The following is a 23,023-nucleotide window of genomic DNA, read 5'->3' on the forward strand; positions in this document are numbered from 1 at the left end:
CTGACGGCCTCCAACTGGAATCGACCTTGAGGGCTCCGGTCACAGTGCCTGTGGACTTACCATCACGGAGCTGGCTGTCTTCGGAGGCTGTGGTGGTGTTGCGGCTGCGACTCGACTTCGGAGACTTCGGTTTTGCTGCAACATGTTTCAGAAAACATGGGGGGGATTGTCCCCCACCTCTCAAAACATGGGGGGAACAGCCCCGTCCCCGCCCCCTCATAGGATTTCCGCCCATGCTCACTCACTAACATCATGTTTCCCAGACAAACCACCCACTTCCACACCCTACCCCAGATTCCCAGCAGAACATTCATTAGTAGCATTCCAATTTTGTTCAGACCTCCACCACCCCAACACCCACCCCTATCACCATCTGCTCCATTGGTCTCTTCAGCACTGCTGATATCTCCCACTATGACCTCATGGACCCAGTGCTAGTACTCACCTGCTTACGAGGAAAATACAGTAAACTTCCAAAAGACTGGTTCAAGAGAGCCCAACACCGCAGCCTTGGGCAACATTGTTCTGCAAGAAACAGCCCACCATTTGCTGTCATGCCATATACAACTGTTTAAAATGCCTCCACAACCACCAATGAATTTTTGCTCCAATGCTCCTTCTCCAAAGTCGCAAAGTTCCATGATTGATGAGAGAAAGCAACAGTTGTCTAGGCACCAAATACAAATTTCCAAACACAGCATTCCATGAGAGTTTTTTAATGAATCGCATCTGCCTTGATCTGCTCTGCCACATATTGCCACTGTGACCCAGAGATGCACACACACCACCTACCATTTGGGTCAATTGCAGGGTGGATGGAGTTAGTGGGTGGGAGTGTTGACCTCACCGGCCCTGTGAGATAGGGCACTCCAGTTCCAACAGAGAGGGTTTAAGAAAAAATATGCCAGTGATTTTACATTACATAGGAAAGTGCTCAGAAAGTTAAAAAAATATATAGAATTGTCACAGCAATGGAGATGCATGTTGCAGGGACATTATAGCAATGGAAATTGAGAACTTTTAGGTTTTTAATCTAATTGTAATTGGAAGGGGCGACATTGAGTCCAGACCAAACCCTCATTTGCTGGGATGTAGCGTTAGCCTCAGCACGGTGATAGGCACCTCCATCTCCTTTAATAATAAAGGTCTGCAAACCTATTGATGTGCTAGGGTAAGGATGGAGAACAGTCCTGGAATGAATGTGCAGAAAGTAACTGCAGATGCTGGTTTATGCCAAAGCTAGACACAAAGTGCTGGAGTAACTCATTGGGTCAGGCAAGAAGGATTCTGACCCGAAACGTCACCCATCCTTTTTCTCCAGAGATGCTGCTTGAATAAAGCTTATTGATGTGCTCAGGAAAAGATGGGGAACAGATCTGGAGTTAAGGCAATAATGGATAAGAAAGAAGGAGAAACATTCTTTAAGAAATAGAGATGAGGAACCTCCATAGAATGAGCATGCTGTCCCAATTGCAAGAGAAAAAAGATCTAACAACACTCTCACACATAGACACTTTATTCAGAAAGGAATAACATAGGCACTTGGCTACCAATAACTTGTCAGATAAAACAAAACATGAATGGCATGAAAGCACATGTTTTTCTAATCAATGAACTTACTTACCTACTTACTGCCTATTATGCCTCCTGCCATGTAGGGCAGCAACGAAGGTCCACCACTCCTGTCTCTTCTGGGCTAGCTTCTAGACACTACCCCAGGTCAGGTCCACTGTTTTCATTTCCTCCTCTACAGTTCGAAGCCAGGTGGTTTTGGGTCTCCCTCTTTTCCTTTTCCCTTCTGGTGTCCAGTGCAGGGCTATTCTTGGGATGCTGTCTGGTTCTCTTACATTCATCCTAGCATCTGTCGATAGCCCTGGAAGTCCATCATCCCAGTAGTGTTGATTCCTTCAGTTGCTGTTTCCGTAACATATTTGTTTTACGAGACAGGGTTGTTAGCCCTGTGCTCAAACCCTAACCTGGAGGACCAGTGGATCGCTCTTCGTCTCACCTCTACCCTTCGACCTGTCCAGCATGGGAGACCCGAACAGGAGACGAATCTCCCACTGGCATAGCTCTAGGGGTCACTGAGACACACAAGCTCCCCGACCACGACAAGGTTGCAATCCAACGGGGAGTAATGAATGCAGGCAGGACATAAAAGAAAGACAAATTTGCAGAAATGTTCTGAAATGTCCTGAAGTGTTTACTTTGAAGGTTTTTTTTACCTTAAAATTTCCAAACCCAGCATTCCATGACATTTTTTGTATCGCACCTTCCCCAACCTGTCCTGCCACATAGGGTCACTGCCACCCATGGTTTTACTTTACATTTAGATGTTAGCGGTACAGCGCGGAAACAGGCACTTTGGCCCCACCAAGTCCGCCACCACCCCATATGCTAACACTATCCTACACACTAGTGACAATTTTACAATTTATCAATGCCACTTAACCTACAAACCTGTAGGTCTTTGGAATGTGGGAGGAAGCCAGAGCAACCAGAGAAAACCCATACGGTCACAAGAAGAACGAACAGACAGCACCCATAGTCAGGATCGAACCTGTGTCTCTGGCTCTGTAAGGCAGCAACTCTAACGCTGTGGCACCGTGCCACCCACACGCCACCAACCAGGTGCCGGGTTAGATTAAATTTGGGGGTGTGGGTCAACCTCTTTGGTGCTCTGCACCCTGAAATCAGCAATGATTATATTCCAGGGGCTTAATGCAGAGGCTCCAACCCAAACTCTCCCTGATGGGGTTTGACAGGACCACGTACTGGGGACTGAATTTGTCTTCTGTTAGAGGCAGAGAGCTTGCTGACAGTTCAAGCGACATCTCAGTGTTAAAAACATTTGAAAACTATTCATTTGAAGTAAATAATATTTAGTTTAGTTTGGTTTAGTTTGGTTTAGAGATACAGTGTGGAAACAGGCCCTTCGGCCCACCGAGTCCGCGCCGATCAGCAGTCCCAATACACCAGCACTATCCTACACACCAGGGACAATTTACAGAGGCCACTTAACCTACCAGCCTGTACGTTTTTGGAATGTGGGAGGTAACTGGAGCAGCCGGGGAAAACCTATGCGGTCACAGAGAAAATGTGATAACTCCTTACAGACAGAACCCGGGTCTCTAGTCCTGTAAGGCAGCAACTCTACCACTAAGCCACTGTGCCACTCCCAAAAATATATTATGAAAACAAATAATTAAAACACAAAACTGAAGTAAAATGATTATTTATTAAATTAGATTCCAACCCCTTTATCTTCAAATCTCTGATCTGAGCATTGAAGTCAAAAGGATCTCAATCTTGAGCAAAACATAAAGTGCTGGAGGAATTCAATGGGTCAGGCAGCATCTTAGGAGGGAATAGGTGGACAATGTTTCAGGTCAGGGCCTTTCTTCAAACTATGTAGGAAGGAACTGCAGATGCTGATTTAAACTGAAGCTAGACTCAAAATGCTGGAGTAACTCAACAGGTCAGCAGCAGCTTTGGAGAAAAGTAATAGGTGACGTTTTGGGTCAGGTCTGAATGGTCTCGGCCCGAAACGTCACTTCTTCCATTTCTCCAGAGATGCTGCCTGTCCCGCTGAGTTACTCCAGCATTTTCTGGCCGCCTTCAAACTGATTGCAGATCTCAATCTTTCATGGACCCGAATGGCAATCCCCTAATATCATGATGGAGCAAGACTCTGCCAATGAATTACAGTTGGAGTGATTGATACTGCTCCATCTGTCTTGAACTTCTACATTCAACACTGTGTACATGAATGTCTGAGACCTATTGAAATATTAACAGTAGAAAACTAGACCTTCATTTGGCCATTGTTTAGCAAATCTATTCCTTCTTTCCATATCTAACCTACATTTTAGTGATGTATGTGACTGAACAGATGGATCCTTAGCTTTTACAACTATTTAGCTTCTCACCATTTAAATAACATCTGTCCATTTTTGAACCCAAAATGATAGCCTCACACATATCTGTGTGATGTCTGACTGCCTGATGAATCTTGTAATTCAGGCCAAGTGGTTTGCAGAAGGTCAGAACCAGTAACATCACCTTTTCATTCCATCCACGGGTACAGCCTGAGCTCCTGAAGTCCTCCAGTACTTTTTGTTTTTCTCAAACTATGATTAGACTTCAGTAGAGATGAATTAATTTACAGGCACAAATTGTTTACTTACCAAAGAAAATTGACAAAGGTGGAAAATACCCAAACAATATTCAGTAAATTGCTGCCAAGTTATTTTACTCTTGATGGTTGAGATCTACTATCAAATACAAGTATCTCTGGCATTTGCTTAATGTACACATTTTGGAGCAAGAGTATACAAATGGCAGATATAAAAGGTGGCACAGTGGTGTAGCAGTATAGCTGCTATATTACAGCACCAGAGACCCAGGTTTGATCCTAACTATGGGTGCTGTCTGTACGGTGTTCGTATATTGTCCCTGTGTCGTGTGGGTTTTCTCCGGTTACCTCCCACACTCCAAAGACGTACTGGTTTGTAGGTCAATTGGCTTGGTAAGTTTTGTTTTTTTTAAGTCCCTAGTGTGTATGTTAGTATATGGGGTGATCTCTGATTGACGGGCCTGTTTCCACACTGTATCTTTAAAGTAAAGTCTAAAGGCTTTTAGCTAGACACATATAAATGCAGGGAATGAAGGGATATGGATCATGTGCAGGCAGATGAGGTTAGTTTATTTTGGCATCAAGTTCAGCATAGACATTGGGCCTGTTCCAGTAACGTATTTTAATTTATTCTATGTTCTATGGATGTAATGGCAATTGGTCTCCAATATGGTCATTGCTCCTGTGCGTGGACGTAGAAGCTGTGAATGGGATAACCCATGGGAAAGAGGTAGCTGTCAACCTTCTGACAAATAGCTATTTACAATGCAAATTCAATCCAACCCAATACATGGAGGATGATGGTAGGCAAGTGTATCTCAGCCTTTAGGCAATACAATCTCATTGTTCAAGTTATATCAAGAAGCTGGTGGGCATATGGAATGATGGCCAGAGGGGATGGCTGAGGCAGGTATTACAGCTGCATTTAAAAGAGTCACACAGATAGGAAAGGTCTATAGGGACTAGGGCCAAACTCATGCAAATGGCTATAGCTTAGATGGGGCATCTTGGTTGGCATGGATGAGATGGGCCAAAGGGCCTGTATCCAGGCTGTGTCTATAAACTAAACTAAATCATTCTATGCATTAATCTCCAACTTCACAAACTATATCTTATGTCTGTGTATGGCTGCCTGAAAGATGATTATTTTGACTAGCCTGCTGTGTGAATCCAGCAGTCTGATCGACGGCTCTGCGGCCATGGGTGGAGTATGATGCACCAAAGCTGTAATTTCTTTTCTTCTTCCCCATTCCCCAAAGCAAGTAGCTACAGGTGGTGTCAGAAATCAAAAAAAAAAGAGCAGGTAGCCCCGTTTGTAGTCTGTAAGTTGGCAGGAATGTCAAACCTTGCTGCCACCCACGCTGCTGTTTTGGCTTGCAACAGACATCGTGTCTTCAGCGCAGAGCTGTGGTTAAGCCACATCTGCCAGACCTGCTGGCTCCACCAGCCTGCCCAAACCAATATGGCACTGGCTTTGTGTGCGTAATTAACCTCCACTTTAAAAGAACTGAAAAACTGGTCGCTCAAGACAACCATTTGTTAGTCCAGAGGGGATGGCGGGGATTTAAGTTCAGAGAGGCAGAATCAATCAGATGCACCACTCATATGTTTCATATTCCACTGCATTTTAAAAGAAATGGAACCTGCAATTTAGAAGGATTTTATACTAATAAGGTGATTAAAGGAAGAAGCCTCAGCTGGCACTCCAAGGTCACAGAGTCTGTGGAGATTCATCGGCATTGTCTGTTCTTTAGATTAACATTTAAACATCAGCATACCTTTATTACATGCCAGTGTCAGCTTTATAATAAGGAGCAGCGTGTTGTGCATTTGGGCATTGTTATAGGCAAATGCAGTTTGATTCTTTTTAAGGAAATGCAGCACCAGGTTTTATTTGTAGTGTATCCAACTTTATATTGTGAAGGAACATAATTATTGACCTGTAAATGCACTGGATTCTATCTGGTATCTATATGGCTTCTTAAAAATTGTGCATTTCTCCCAACACTTTGTTCTGATTCTACATCAGAAGGTGGTTTCCAAAAGCCACCCACACCTCCGATGTACTTTGAAGTTTGCAGTCTTATGTAGGAAGTGAATTAAATAGTTTGAGAAAGGATTAACAACATTTATTTTTTACATCAATGTCTTGTGCTAAAATATAATGAATTGCCCATCAGTCTGAAAGATAAGGAATGCCACATTGTGGTTTATTAGTTACAGTCGAGGGTCAGTTTATGCTGTGCTTTTGTTTTTTGTCGATAAAAATATGCCAATATATATAAAAGATGCCCAAGATATTGCTCCTTGCTGTTGGTGGGTTGTCGAACTATAAGCTGCTTAGACAGTTTAACTGCCTGATTTCACTAATACATTTTAGTTTTTAACATAATTTAAAAACAAATAAAACAAATTAAAAATCTATTTTTTTAAACATTTGAGACATGTATGTATGCCATACCAGTGTGTACCATCACAAACATAGCATTGGTCTTATGTACATTTAGGGTTTAGTGCAGTATAGTGTGTAGTGTGGTGTAGTGTAGTGTGGTGTGGGGCAGTGTAGTGACACAGCATGGAAACAGGCACTTTGACCCACCGAATCCACACTGACCATCGATCACCCGTACTCATTATTTCTAAGTCATTCCACTTTCACATGCATTCCCTACACACTCGAGGCAATATATAGAGGCCACTAACCTACAAACCTGCACGTCTTTGAGATGCGCGAGGAAACCACAGCACCCGGAGAGAAACCACACAGTCACAGAGAGAACATGCAAATTCCACACAGACAGCAATCTAGATCAGGATCGAACCCTGGTGCTGTGTTGGGCAAGAACTCTACTATGCTGCTGTGCCACACAGCTGCAATATTTTTAATAAATAGTATGCAGAATACAGTAAATACCTCAGACTGCAATTCCCTTGTCACATTGCTGACAGAATACTCTTGATCAATGAATCTTTTTTTTTTCCAGCATCTTCAAACTCTTTCTGTTATCTTCACAATTTGAACAACACTGCCTAATAAGGCCATGATTTCACCCACTTTGGTTGCTGAAAAATGCATGAAATTGCAGCCTTAATTCCACTGTTGTCCCTGTGTCTTCACAATGGAGTCTGATAAGGCAACCCAGGCATGATCCCAACAAAGATCAAAGGGAAGAAACAAATATCTAAGTCAGGAAGAAAGACTAAAGTGCTGGAGTAACTCAGCGGATCAGGCAGCATCTCTAGAGAAAAGGAATAGGTGACGTTTCAGGTCAAGATCCTTCTTTAGGCTCTGATTTCCATTGGGTTTAATTTCAATAAGTTTTCTTAGTCAAATCTTGTGTTGAATGTAAAAAACATTCACTAGCTTTTAGAATTCATCGATTTTATCCACGTGGCAGTGAAATATTGAGGTGTATGGAGCAGCCAGAATCAAGGGTGAACTTTTTTGTTTAGTTTAGTTTAGTTTAGTGATACAGAGTGGAACAGGCCTTTTGGCCCACTGAGTCCACGCTGTCTAGCAATCCCTATACACCGAAACATAGGTTTAAGGTGAAGAGTAAAGATGTCTTGGGAATCTGAGTTGTAACTTTTTCACCCAAAGGATGGTGGGTGCATGGAACAAGCTTCCAGAGGAGGTAGTTGAGGCTGAGACTATCCCAACATTTAAGAATCAGTTCAGCTGTTCGTGTGTCAATTCGTTATTGGCTTCCGTCGTCAACTAATGTGTTGACAGAATTGGTCACCCGACGATCACAGAGTGCATCGTGCCGTCTTTCCCGGGGATCGCCACGAAGAGGCTTCTGTCATGATCCCCAAGAAACAGTTAGATAGGTACATGGATAGGACACGTTTGGAGCGATATGGACCAACCGTGGTTAGGTGGGACTAATGTAGCTGGGACATGTTGGCCTGTGTGGGTTAGTTGGGCCGAAGCGAGGAATGTATCACTCTGTTTGAATAGCACTATCCTACACACCAGGAACAATTTATAATCTTTAACCAAATACCCGACAAATTCAAAACCGACCGCGACTAAAAATAAGTTGCCGTTTTAAAAATCGGTCATTTTTTTGTCGAAGCCGGTTGCGATGCTAGTTGAAGATGGTTGCCGAAGGTGCAACCTCCGGCAACCACCTTCAATATGTTTTTATCCAATATATGCAACCAACGTTTTTATCAAATATGTCAAAAAATGCCCGCGAGTGAAAAAAGATTGCCATGGAAAAAATCAATACTTTTTTTACTCGTAGGTTTAGTCGTAGTAGGTCGTAGCAGGTTGTAGTAGGTCGGCATGTTAGTCGTAGGTAATCAAGGGTAGTCGAAGGTAGTTGAAGGTAGTTGTAGATAGTCTTCATCATAGTCGAAGGGAGGTCGAAGGGAGGTCGAAGGAGATCGAAGGAGGTCGTCTTCACTCTCCACTATTCGGTGTCCAATTTTCCTGAAGTTAGTTGTAGCTAGTCGTAGCTCGTCGAAGCTAGTCTTCAACATAGTCGAAGGAGGTCGAAGGAGGTCTTCTACATAGTCGAAGGAGGTCTTCAACATGTCATTTTTTTTAACTCTTCTAAACTCGCCAATTAGGTCAGCCAAGTGGGACAGCCCCTTAACTTTCAATATCAAATTTTAAAAAGCACCATTCTAATGTAATTCTGGCAGGAATCACTAGATGTTGACCAGAACAGAAGTGATGGAAGAATTTCCCTGCTTTATATTAAATCGTCTCTTCTACGATTGTCCTAGTTGAGATTAATTTATCCATTTTACATTGCAAATTACATATAGACATCGCTGGAATATTTTACTCCACAAATGCTGGAGTAACTAAGGGGGACATCTCCAGAGAGAAGGAATGAGTGACGTTTTGGGTCAAGACCCTTCCTAATTTACAGAGTCAACATGCTGAGCTACCTTTCTAGGAGCCATGATGGGGTGGGATTAAGAGCTTTACAGACAAATGGCAATTTAGATTAAAAACAGGAAAAGGTTATTTATTAGATAATTTACAAATTCAATCGATAGTATTTTGTGTCAACTCTACTGACATTAGGCAGCTGGATAAAAGTCCACCTTAATCCTTATGCAACAATCATAAAGTGAAAGTGGAGGAGCAACTGGCTAAGTGAAGAGATAGGAAATGATTCCAGAGATCGAAGATAGTGCAGAGATGAACTATCTGATAGCCTTGAATGTACTAAATGTGACTAAAGCAATCAGAAAAGCAATTAGCCATGTGGTTCCATTATCTTTCAAGCAAAAACAAATATCTCATATGGCCAGTATCATGCTTTTCAATTGCATCATCATTATCTGTAGTAAAATGTAGAAAAAATATGCAGATTCATGTTAGGAATCGAGTATATTTTTAAACGAGCCTACACAGGCCAATTACCACCATCCATTTCAGATAGAAATGAGCATTGAAGCTGTAAACTTTAACAACTTGGTATTGCCAGCAGTAATCAATATCTAAAAATAAATGTACATTTTAAAATGTTTGTGTCTCTGTAATTACAATGAATAGACAAGGCCCAAATGCAATGAAAACAGAAAATACTGGAAATGACGCTTCTGTAAGGGGAAAGCAAAGGTTATACTCAGCAAGTGAAACATGGGTTACGATGAAAATGTCTGTCTGGAAGTAGTCCCTTTCCAATCAAATGAAACAGGCTGGGTAAGACTATTAATTTCACATTTTTAGCATTCACAGATTTTTTCTATGCAGTTTGCACTGGCAGGATAGGCTAAATGAGCTCATTCTATGCAATGAGACTCAAAGGAGTCATTTGAGCAGTGCTGCAGTGTGAACGCTATCACATCTATCAGCATGGTGGTTGGTATATAAATCAAGCATTCATTGTAATTTAGTTCAGTTTAGAGATACAACATGGAAACAGGCCCTTCGCCCCACCGAGTCCACAGCGATCCCACACACTCACATTTTCTTACACACACTGGGGGCAATTTTACATTGATACCAAGCCAATTAGCCTACAATCTTTGGAGTGTGGGAGGAAACTGGAGATCTCAGCGAAAACCCAGACAAGTCACGGGCAGAACGTACAAACTCCGTACAGACAGCAACCGTCGTCAGGATCGAACCCAGGTTTCTGGTGCTGTAAGGCTGCAGCTCTACCGCTGCGCCACCATGCACCCCTGTTTAGGACATCTATCTGCTGCCACCTGAATGACACCACTGTCTAAAACAAATTTCACTGCCTTTCTGTTTATTGTCACGAGTACTGAGGTACAGTGAAGAGCTTTTTGTTGCTTGCTATCCAGTCAATGGAAAGCCTATGCATGATTGCAATCAAACCGTCCAATGTGTACAGTTACAGAATAAAGGGAATAACGCTCAGTGCAAGATAAAGTCCAGTAAAGTCCGATTAAAGGTAGTCAGAGGGTCTCCAATAAGGTGGATGGTAAGTCAGGACTGCTCTCTAGTTGGTGACAGAATGGTTCAGTTGCCTAATAACAGCTGGAAATGTGGCTGAATCTGTTGGTATGCATTTTCACCCTTCTGCCTGATGGGAGATGAGTGAGACTCATCCTTGAAATTTCGGATGGCCTTACTGAGCCGCATGAAGTGTAGTAGGAATCAATGGAAGGGAGGTTGGTTTGTGTGATGGTCTGGGTTACATCCACAATTCTCTTCCATTTTTGCGGACTTGGATGGAGCTGTTCCCAAATCAAGCTGTGATACATCCCGATAAAATGCCTTCTACAGTGCATCTGTAGAAGTTAGTGAGAGATGTTGGGACATTGCCAAACTTCCAAGCCTTCCAAGGAAGTAGGGGCGTCAGTGTACTTTCTCGATATGGCTGGTCCTGGACAAGTTAAGTAAGTAAGTAAGTAAGTTTATTGGCCTAGTATTCATATACAAGGAATTTGCCTTGGTGCTCCGCCCACAAGTAACAACATGAAACACAGTGACAGTTACGAATGACTCAGAAAACACTAAACATTAATAATAATAAAACATTAATGATAAAACACCATTGATCAAGCATGTGAAACAACAAAATACCAGATCAAAGGGAGGCTACAGATTTTTAGCTGTTGAGTAGAGCAACTACTCGTGGATAAAAACAGTTTTTATGTCTGGCTGTGGTAGCTTTGACAGCCCGGAGTCGCCTTCCAGAGGGAAGTGATTCAAAGAGTTTGTGGCCAGGGTGAGAGGGGTCAGAGATGATCTTGCCCGATCGCATCCTGGCCCTTGCAGTGTACAGTTCATCAATGGAGGGAAGGTTGATGGTGGTATTTACTCCTAATTTGTTTCAGTAATCAGTCACCCTTAGGTATTAACAGAAAGACAGCCAATGAGTGAATATTCACTGCACACTGACGTTTCCAGGAGAAATGATAATGGGGGCATATCTTTTCATCTTAGTTTTCCACCAATGTTGGTGCCTATTTAGCATCTGTGATAAGATAAGTTCATAGATCACTCATCATGCATATTAATCAGGGAAGAATCTGTAGCATACAGAAATAAAAAGCAATCGTATTTCAAAACCATCTCAAAAATGCACTACTGGAGACAGATATACTTAGCATTGCACGAGTCCAAAATAATTAGCTGGTAACAGGCTGCAGATGAAGCCATTCATAAACCTCCTTCTCTTCCATGTAACCAGAGCAGCAGTGTCAATGTGTGTGTTATGTGCCTGAGTGAATCCTGATCTCTTTTATGGAATGATTAGAATCGGCACTGGGCATCTCCATTTCTGTAAATGGTTGCCCTACTTATGTGCTTAACCCTTCACTGCAACACGTTGTATTGTTCAAAAGTGAAAGTAAAATAGTGCAGCACTTAATGGTTGCTGAACTACTATCCACCTCAATGGTAACCCTCGGACTATCCTTGATCGGACTTTGCTGGCTTTACCTTGCACTAAACTTTATTTATCCCCTTATCTATACACTGTAAATGGCTTGATTGTAATCATGTTTAGTCTTTCTGCTGACTGGTTAGCACGCAACAAAAGCTTTTCACTGTACCTCGGTGCATGTGACAATAAACTAAACTGACCTTTCTATAGAGGAACCCCTGATACTTTAACTAAATACTTTGCAAGACATATTTATGCACAGAAAAGAATAAATTAATTAATGCTTCCACCTGCTCATTGCCTAAGCAATTGATCTGCTATACGAGGCACTGTGGTTCTTAACCTTGGCAAAAGCAAGTGCAACATTTTGATCATCAAATACTCTCATCGACAAAGTTCATTTCTTTCCTATGGTTGTAATATTACATAATTAATTATTGTTAAATGAAGGATTGGCCAAAGACATAGAGGCAACAAACCAGAACTGAACTTTAAAATCCCTGGCACTAAAGATATAATGTGATTTTTTTCCTCAGCTATTTGACTGAACTAGAGGGTAATTGAGAGCCTGTTATGTAAAACATAGTTGTGTTTTACAGAGAACCACTGCGTAAAAATAAGGAAACAAACTTTTTATAGAAAATGGCTGGGATTTAAAGGATAGTTTAACAGTGTTTTTGTCTTGCCAACTTCACACTGTTGGCCTGGATGTCCGTGCCTCCACTGTACATTGGCACAAGATGACATTTTACCCGTTTTAAATGGTTACCTGGTGCCCCCCAGATTAATCCAATGAAAAGATATTTTGCTGAAGAAGGGAAACAGTTGTAGCAATAAGGTTATCAAAGAGTAGAGTTGCTGCCTTACAGTGGTGTTGCGGCCTTACAGCGCCAGAGACCCGGGTTCGATGCTGGCTAAGGGTGCTTGTCTGTACAGAGTTTGTACGTTCTTCCTGTAACCTGCATGGGTTTTCTCCAAGATCTTTGGTTTCCTCCCACATTCCAAAGGCGTATAGGTTTGTAGGTTAATTGGCTTGGTATAAATGCAAATTTGTCCCTTGGGTTGGTATAACCGTGAATTGTCCCTAGTGTGTGTGTAGGATAGTGTTAATGTGCGGGGGTCACTGGTTGGTGCGGACTCGGTGGGCCAAAGGGCCAGTTTCCATGCTGTAACTCTAAACTAAACCAAACTAAACCAAAGAGCAATGGTAGGATAACCCATACGGTGGCCACGGTAGTCTATCTGACTGCTAATCCTGTTTCCATTATTCACCAAGATAGGTGGTCTTTGTGTCTGGCAAAGCAAGGATCTACGAGCTGTGGATCCATGAACTATCACAAGGAAAAGGAATCCCACAAACTGAACCCATTAAGGTTCATATGTATTTGAAAAAATGTATTCAGGCAGCTTAACACCCAAATAAATAACTGGGAGTGAACTCAGGCAAAGTATTGTTTTTTTAAATATTATTAAATTATCTAGGTGTAAACTCCCCAAACTTTGCATCCTTCCGAACCCTTCATCATTATCAGTGTAATTTGAAAATTAATCACCGAGTGTAATGTCATGCTGTAAAAAAGTGGTTTCCCAAAGTTAGACATAAACGTTTATATGGATGGGGGCAGACATACCCCCATCCATATAAACGGGACTGAGGTGGAGCGCGTCTCCAACTACAAATTCCTCGGGGTACACATCTCGGAGGATCTGTCCTGGTCCCTCAATATCACCAAATTGATCAAAAAGGCGCAGCAGCGCCTTTACTTCCTGAGGAGGCTCAAGAAAGCTCACCTGTCCCCACAGATCCTGACCAACTTTTACCGCTGTACCATCAAAAGCATCCTGACCACCTGCTTCACGGTATGGTACAGCAGTTGCACCGCAGCTGACAGGAAGGCACTACAACGGGTGGTGAAAACCGCTCAGCACATCATCGGTGCCCCGCTCCCTGCCATGGATGCCCTCCACCGAAAACGGTGTCTGAGACGGGCCGGGAAAATCATCAAGGACCCCTCCCACCCTAACCATGGACTGTTTGCCCTCCTCCCATCAGGGAGGCGGTACAGGAGCCTCAGGTCTCGCACAAGCAGGATGAGGAACAGCTTTTTCAATAACACTATTACACTGCTGAACTCGGTGTCCCGTCGCTAGATATCTTTAGTCTCTCCCATTTGTATACAGTATTTGCCTATGTACCAGATTTTTTCTAATCCATCCACATTCCACACATTGTTAACCAGTACTCTTTTACTCTATTGTATGCTTATTCTGTATTTTTATTTTCTACTTCTACTATCTTGCACTATGACTATGACCAGACGCTAAACTGCATTTCGTTGTACCTATACTTGTATCTGTGCAATGACAATAAAGTTGAATTGAATTGAATAAATCAGTACTCTGAGCTGTTTGCAGGCATGTGTTTATCACGGTTTGCCAGACTATTTGCGGGAATAACCCTGATCTTAAGCAGTTCCATGTTATCCATAAAATGCAATGCATTTTTTAATGTAATGTTGCCCCTTGTCTGGACCTCGAGTCCGTAATAACGTTTATTATAATAATAATAATAATAATAATAATAATTAATAATAATAATAATAATAATAATAATTATTATTATTATTATTATTATTATTATTATTATTATTATTATTATTATTATTATAATAATAATAAACGTTATTACGGACTCGAGGTCCAGACAAGGGGCAACATTACATTAAAAAATGCATTGCAAAATTATATAAAATGAATTTTATATAATTATTATTATTATTATTATTATTATTATTATTATTATTATTATTATTATTATTATTATTATTATTATTATTATTATTATTATTATTATTCATGTTAGAAGATGCACGAGGTATTGAATCTGGACAAGATTAGACCAAGTCAGGTCAAGACATAGAGAAGTGAGGATAGACGTAGAGTTTAAGTTCACTAACTTCACTAAGTTTTGGTTCCATGGATAGAGCAAAAAGCAATGTTACTCCGATAAGCATTTGGGTTATTTAGGATTTTGCATCTTTGTTGGCATGGGAAGTTGGGCCGAAGGGTCTGTTTGAGTGCTGTATGAATCTATTTGACAATGGATGGCTTCAGAATTATGTTCACACCTTTATGTACACTTAATATAAACAAAATATGTGCTTTCTTGATAAAAATCACAGCCCAAAGTTGATTCCCTACTGAGTTACTCTGGCACTTTGTGGTCTGAAGAAGGGTTTCGACCCGAAGCGTCACCTAACCATATTGTTTCCGGACAGAGGCATTTCTGATGTAAATTAAACAATTACTGTACATAGACATTTCTCACTACCTCAAACTCATACACAAAATCTGAAACACCGAATTTTGATTTAGAAAATCAGCTCCACAAATAGACTATTTTTTTCTGAGGAAAAATTATCTTTGTCATGGGTCTTCCATGGAATTTGATGTCTGAAGGGATGTTTTACTGATCTGAACCTCAATAAACTGTTTAACTGTTGGAGTAAATAACTTCATGGTGCTGGAATTCAGAAATAAATGCAGAAAATGCAGATACCCGGAACTGCTCTCAAGCAACCACTCCATTTGTTGTTCTTAGTCACCTTCCTCTAAACTGGATAAACCAAAGTCCAGCTTGGATAACCATTTCAAAGAAGTCCTCTGTTTAGGTTGCAAGGGAGGCTGCTCTAGTCACTGGTACCTTTAAGTTAGTTTAGTTTAGAGATACAGCACAGAAACAGGCCCTTCGGCCCACCGGGTCCGTGCCGACCAGCGATCCCCACATACTTAAACTATCCGAGACCCACTAGGGAGAATTTTCAGTTATACCAAGCCAATTAACCTACAAACCTGTACGTCTCTGGAGTGTGGGAGGAAACCAGAGCACCCGAAGAAAATCCACACAGGTCATGGAGAGAACATACAAACACTGTACAGACAAGCACCGGTAGTCAGGATCAAACATGGGTCTCTGGTGCTGTAAGGCAGCAACTCTACCGCTGCGTCACCGTGCTGCCTTGAAAGTGCGAACGCAGCCCCCACCGCCACAAATTGTGCAGTCGACTACTCCGCATTTGAGGAGATTGCAAGCGTTAACACACCCAACGTGTAAGGGATAGCCACATCCTCGGAGAGCAGCAGCAGTGATCACCAACTCTCCCCTGTCAAGTAAGTAATTGTCCATCTTACTTCTGTACCCAATGGATGTCCAAGGAACAGCATCTCAGATTCCCCCTGGGCATGTTTGCAGCCCTGATGACTTGACACTGACATTAACAATTTCCCATAGCCATGTATTTTCCTTCTCACCACCCTTGATAATGTAACTTTCTATTTCCATTTGCTTCCATTTGCTTCTCAGTCACGATCTGCCTGTCTTTATCATCACTATTTATCTGAACATTGCTGTCTGCACCCTATCACAGATACTGTAATTCCCCTGTTTTCTTCACCCTCGCTGAATTTGCAATTTAAAACATATTTGCTATTATAGTGGCGCCTGCTAGCAAACGCAGATATCGAACCGGGCGTTCGGAAGCCGCGTTCTCGTGACTCGGGAGGAGCTGTTGTTTTCGCGAGGTTTTTCATTTGCGCGCATTAGTTCAGCACTGACCACCGTTGTGGGCAGACGTGTCTGAAAAGCCTGTTTGCTGGATATCGAACTTTTGAATAAAGATCTGTTGGAAACTCCAGTAGTCGTTTCTCAGACCACTAAACTATCTCGTTTTTCTAGTTTTGATGAAGGATAATTCATCCAAAACAATACCTTTAATTCTTTTCCTGCAGCAGTTACCAGACCAGTTGATCCTTTCCAGTATATTGTATTATTGTTTAATCTTGGACGTTTCGATACATCTGTGAGGCTGAAATACACTTTGGCCACGTTTGTGAGCCAACAGAAATAAGAAAAGGAAGTTAGAACAACATAGAAAAACACAAATTACTGGAGTAACTCAGCAGGTCAGGCAGCATTCCTGAAGATAGGTGATTTTCCAGGTCAGAATACTTGTTCAATCAAGGAAGAAAAGTCCCAATTCAAAACATTGCCTAGAGTATCCATGTTTTCAGAAATGCTGCCTGACCTGCTGAGTTACTCCAGCATTTTGGGACTTTCCTAAGAAAGCTAATGGCAGGTTGGTCTTCATTGCGAGAGGATTTAAGTTTAGGAGCAAGGAGGTCCTACTTCAGTTATGCAGGGCCCTGGTGAGACTGCACCAGGACTATTATGTGCAATTTTGGTCTTCTAATTTAAGGAAGGACAGACATTATTGCTATTGATGGTGTGCAGCGTAGGTTTACCTGGTTAATTCCCAGGATGGTGGAACTGACATATGATGAAAGAATGTGTCGACTGGGCTTGTATTCACATGAATTTAGAAGGATGAGAGGAAATCATATAGAAACATATAAAATTCTTTTAAGGGGCTGTCCCACTGCAGCGACCTAATCCGCGAGTTCAGAAGAGTGTCTTCGACCTTCAAGCCCGAGGGCACTCGCCTGGAAAACCTCGAGCTGGATCGACCGTCAGCGATGAAACCGCAAGCTGAAATGACTGACCGCACACACACACACACACACACACACACAAAGACATCGCAAAGGCAGGGGCCAGGGAAAGCGGGGAGCACTGCCTGTAATTCACACCCGTGATGAAGTGGAAGGTAAAAGATGGCTGCACAGTGTACGGTAAGTCCTTTAGAGGGCGGGTAGGGTGGGGGGGGGGGGAAGAGAATTGGAGAGAAGGGGAGAGAGGGGGAGAGAAGAAGGGAGCAGGGGAGAGAAGGGGGGGAGAAGGGGGGAGAAGGGGGGAGAAGGGGGGGGGGGGGGGCTGAAGGAGTGGAGACATTTTTAAGAAGCCAGACAATGTTTAATAAAGTTTATTGAGCATTTAACCTACCAGTCGGTTTTCCTTGGTCCTGAATACTCCAATGAGCCAATTAAAATGCCCAGTCAGCGAAGGAGATTGCCTACGGCTGCCCTCGACTGCCTGTAACTAAATAGCGACCCCACTCCACTGCACGACTAGTTCAAAAGAACCATGCCGACCAATATTTACTTGCGGAAAACTTTTCAACAAGCTGAAAGATTTTCCGCGACCTAGTTGAGGCCGCGAGTATGCGGGAACTTCCCTCGAGCATGAAGGAGAGTTCCAGTAACCTAATAGGACCTCCTAGGACCACGTGTCGACCATGCTGAGAGTTTGCGTCGAGGGCAAACTCTTCTAAACTCGCAGATTAGGTCGCCGCAGTGGGACAGCCCCTTAAAGGATTGGACAGGCTAGATGTGCAGGAAAAATGTTCCCAATGTTGGGAGAGTCCAGAACCAGGTGTCACAGTTTAAGAATAAATGGTAGGTAATTATGGTCTGAGATGAGGAAATACTTTTTCACCCAGAGAGTTGTGAATCTGTGAAATTCTCTGCCACAGAAGGCAATGGAGTCCAATTTACTGGATGTTTTCAAGAGAGAGTTAGATTTAGGTTTTAGGGCTCAAGGAATCAGAGGACATGGGGAAAAAGCAAGAACAGGGTACTGATTTTGGATCATCAGCCATGATCATATTGAATGGCGGTGCTTGCATGAAGGGCCGAATGGCCTACTCCTGCACCTATTTTCTATGTTTCCATGTTTCTATCACTGTCTTCATCTCTCATTTCCCTTTCCCCTTATTCAGTCTTAAGAAGGGTCTCAACCTGAAACGTCACCCATTCCTGCTCTCCAGAGATACTGCATGTCCTGCTGAGTTACTCCAGCATCCTATATTTAATGCCTTGACCAATGAAGGCAAGCATACAATGTTCCTTTTTTTTTTAACCATTTTATGTTCTTGCATGATGGGTCTGTCCCGCTTGGCGATTAATTTAGGCAACTGCCGGCGACTGTCTTCATTGTAGCAGGTCAGCGACAACCTACGTCATCCTGGCGACAACCTACGACAGCACCTACATCAGGAGGTCAAGCAAGTCAAACCCAGTCGCCGAAAATGTTTCAACATGTTGAAAATTTAGCGCCGACCAGAAAGACGCTTTGGCTTTTTGCGCGAAGGAGGAGATTACTCCCGCCGACCACCGGCGAACATGTGGCGACAAACTAGTCGCCTGTAGTTGCCTAAAAAATTGCCTAAGTGGGACAGGCCCATAAGGGGGCTACGAGCCTGGACTCCAAAATCTTTCTCTCCGTCAATGCTGTTAAGGGCTCTGCATTAACTTTATAATTTCCCTTTACATTTGACCTCCCAAAGTGCAGCACCCTTATTTGTATGCAATTGAAACAAATGAAAGATAATCAACCTAGGCAGCTAATATTTTTTCAACTTCAACTCATTGAATTTCTGCTGCGACACTTAAAATTTTAAATTCCCATATCTTGATTCTGGCATATATGAAACATTGTTGAAATTCTCTCTAATCCAATCAGATCCAGAAAGAGTTTGTATCTCAAAGCCAAAGCTATAGGAAATTTGCACTTTCTTTAAAGTACAGGGTATTGACTGAAGAAACCGATTGGCATAGATTATCTTTCAAGCTGCATGAGGAGCACAAAATTAACTTGGGTTTCTTGAATTTCCAACTTAGCAACAATTTGCTCTTTGCCCAGAAATGTCATAAAAGCCATGCAATACCTGAGCAGTGGCTTTAACACACTGTTAAACACTTGTCAACTGCATTGATTATACATTTATTTTCCCCTGTTGTCCAAAGTCTGCCAACAGAACCTAATAAAGCACAGAATAGGAGAGAAGAAAAATACAATAATAGCGGCCTGCTGCTTGTGTTGCTATTTTGTAACACATTGTCCAGGCCAGACACTTTTTAATGTGATGTGCTGCAACCTTTTATTTCTGCTTCTTGGTTTGTTCCTTTTGTCACTGCAGCCAAGTCTTTCCATTTGATCTGCTCTGTAAATCAGCAGAAGGCAGAGAGGCAACAGAGCTGATTTTATTTCGATCACGTGAGTGACTACGCGAAGAACCCCGCCAGGACGCATGCGTGTCATTATCGCCTCACGCTATGCAACAAGTCAGCACGGGAGAGGACGTCTCCCTCAAGCGGCAGTGTTTCAAAAGTCGACAACAGCAGGTAAGGGACTCTGCGTTTTTCGACTTATTTTTAGGTGAAAGATGGACAGAGTGCCGAGGAGAAAGGCTGCGAAGAAGCTGGAGGGGGAGAACCGCGGAGTTGCGGACAGCCAGCAGAAACAGCAGCAGCCGACGGCACGGGAATCTTCTGAATTGGAGTCAGCTGTGCCCGACTTCGCTCCCGCTACGGCGCAATCCACTTTTCGGCCGGGCGGGAAAGCGAAGAGAAAGACCCATGAATGCCGGACTCAGATGAGTCGGACTTTGAGGAGCCGCGAGCGGCCAGTGCCCGTGAGCACCGGGGCCGGTTCGAGCGGACGGGGCAGTACGAGCAGCCGGGAGCGGCTAGTGCCCGAGAGCACTGGAGCCGGTTTGACCGGCTGCATGACGAGGAGCAGCCGCGAGCGGCCAGTGCCCGTGAGCACGGGGGCCAGTTAGAGCGGTTGCTCCAGGAGATCCTCCAAAGTGGCAGACTCCGGGAGAGGGAGGCTAGCCACAGTGGGCACCCAATAAGCCCCACAGCGGTACCCCTTGCGGGGCTGCATAGTGTCTCCTCCTCGTCAGGATCTGTTCTGGGTAGACTCTGAACGGGTCACAGAACCACATACCCCAGTAGCCCTGGGGTGAAAGAAGGCATGCTGGATATGGTGAACCAATTCTTCCAGCCAGACCTAACCGGGGAAGACCTGGAGCCCAAAATTGCAGCCAGTGTGACGGCAGCAGACGGGGAGGAACGACGTTCACCCGTAGCGACAATTTTAACCTGGACCTGCAGGTAAGAGCTGCGTTTTTTTTGTGTTTTTACCATGCTGATTGCAGGTGGAGAAACCAACGGGCTGCGACAAAGCTGGTGGGCTAGATGGGATCAGCTGTGCCCGATGTCGCCTCCACACCGGCCATATCCACTCCACGGAAGGGCAGTAAGGACAAAGCTGGAGAAGGAGGACCGCGGAGCAGCGGGCAGCCAGCAGCAGCCAGCGGCACTCGGATCACCGATAGAGGGATCAGCTGTGCCCGATGTCGCCTCCGCACCGGCCAGATCCACGCGGCCGGGCGGAAAGGCTAGACACAAAACAAACAAGGTCGTGGACTCAGAGGAGTCCGACTTTGAACAACCGCGGGCGGCCAGCGACTGAGAGCGCTGGAGCCGGATGGAGCGGTGTATGGAGCTTTGCTCCAACGTGACAGACTCCGGGAGATGGAGTCAGGTCACTGTGGGCCCTATGATAAACCCACAGCAGTACCTCTTGAAGGGCTGCACAGTGCTTCTACCTCATCAGAAGGGAGCACTGCGGGTCAGTTCTGGGCTGACCTGGAAGAAGGGTCCGCAGAAGGAAAGACAAGTGTGCAGGGGGTGCAGGAACAAGAGAACCTACTGGAACCCACTACGAGGCCATGGCCCAGGCCGGCCTTCTTGGAAGATGCGGGGACCTCCAACGCCAAACAAACCGAAAATCCAGACCCAGCGCGACAACAGCAGAAAAGTAAACCTGCCACTGGTAACTATGGAGGTAGGTGGGTCTGGTTCCCTACAATATACAGGGAGCACGGAGATTGGGTGGAGATTACACTCCTTTCTGAATGCATGGAGCATGATAACAACCGATACTTACATCTAAAGCAGTATCCAGGGATATACAATAAAGTTTATACACAAGTACAGCCCTCCAGTTCAACATATACTGAACCGAATGTTCGTGCCTTCTGATAAAGGAAAATCAAAAGCGCAAGCTGAACTGAAGCGGCTTTACATAAAAGGTGTAATTGAGAAAACTCAACACGAACCATTAGAATTCGTGTCCAATATATTTATCAAAAACAAAAAAGATGATGGTTATCGCATCATCATAGATCTGACAAAATAGATACCTTTGTTACTGCTTAACAATTAATTTCCAAAGGTTACTACAATGGCCAGCATCGATTTAAAAGATGCTTACTATTCAGTGCCTATACGAGGTGACCACATTCAACTGGATGGGACAACTCTGACAGTATAAAGCACTGCCAAATGGCTTATCATCAGCCCCAGGCTGTTTCACAAAAATGTTGAAACCAGCCCTAGCGTTTCTACGGAAACGTACACACATGGTCATGGCATATTTAGATGATATACTCATTGTGGGCAAAACTTTGGAATTGGCTAAACAAACTGTAACAGCCACAAAACAGTTATTTGGACAACTGGGATTCATTTTTCATCCAGTTAAATCTAAACTAACGCCTTCCACTACTATGGACTATCTGGGGTTTCACCATTGACTCAGTTCACATGTCGGTGACTCTGCCTAAGGGAAAGGCTAGAGATTTAATAGAGGCTTGCAATAACCTCACTGACATCAGCAAACCATCCATCAGATTGGTAGCAAAAGTAATTGGCATAATGATGGCTGCCTTTCCAGCCACACAATTTGGACCTCTACATTACCAAAACTTACAGAGAGCAAAATACAAGCACTCTAAATTATGCAGGTCACTTTGACAGATCTGTGAAACTACCAATCAAGCTAAAATGGAACTAAACTGGTGGATAGATAACATCTGGCTTTGCTCCAATCCAATCCTTGTCAGTAACCCTTCCATGGTACTACAACCTGATGCCAGTGCACTTGGGTGGGGAGCCACCAATACCAATACCACCGTGGTAGCATACATTGACCACAGGGTGGAAACAAATCGACATCATGTGACAATCTGGCTATACAATTTCGCAATGGTGTATCCAGAGAGATATTTGGATATCAGCCACTTACCTACCAGGAAGACTAAATTCAGTGGCAGACACCAGGTCACGCAATTTTAATGAAAACACCAACTGGATGTTGAATAAAATAGTATTTGCTGATATCACAGCAAATATGGAACACCAGATATCGATTTATTCGCATCCAGATTTAACCACCAGTTAACAAATTATGTTTCATGGGAACCAGACCCTGGGGCAGCGGCGACAGATGCATTTTCGCTGCATTGGGGGGGGGGGG

The 23,023-nt window shown here is 43.4% G+C and overlaps 1 non-coding gene across 1 annotated transcript; it reads right to left on the reverse strand.

Moving 5' to 3' along the window:
* Positions 1-15,979: 15,979 nt before the first annotated feature.
* Positions 15,980-16,139, reverse strand: LOC116982345. Its single transcript, XR_004414436.1, has one exon. It is a non-coding gene; the product is annotated as a U1 spliceosomal RNA (small nuclear RNA).
* Between the last annotated feature and the right edge of the window lie 6,884 nt (positions 16,140-23,023).

The sequence above is a fragment of the Amblyraja radiata genome, chromosome 16 (assembly GCF_010909765.2).
Source record: "Amblyraja radiata isolate CabotCenter1 chromosome 16, sAmbRad1.1.pri, whole genome shotgun sequence".
In the NCBI taxonomy this organism is placed as follows: Eukaryota; Metazoa; Chordata; class Chondrichthyes; order Rajiformes; family Rajidae; genus Amblyraja; species Amblyraja radiata.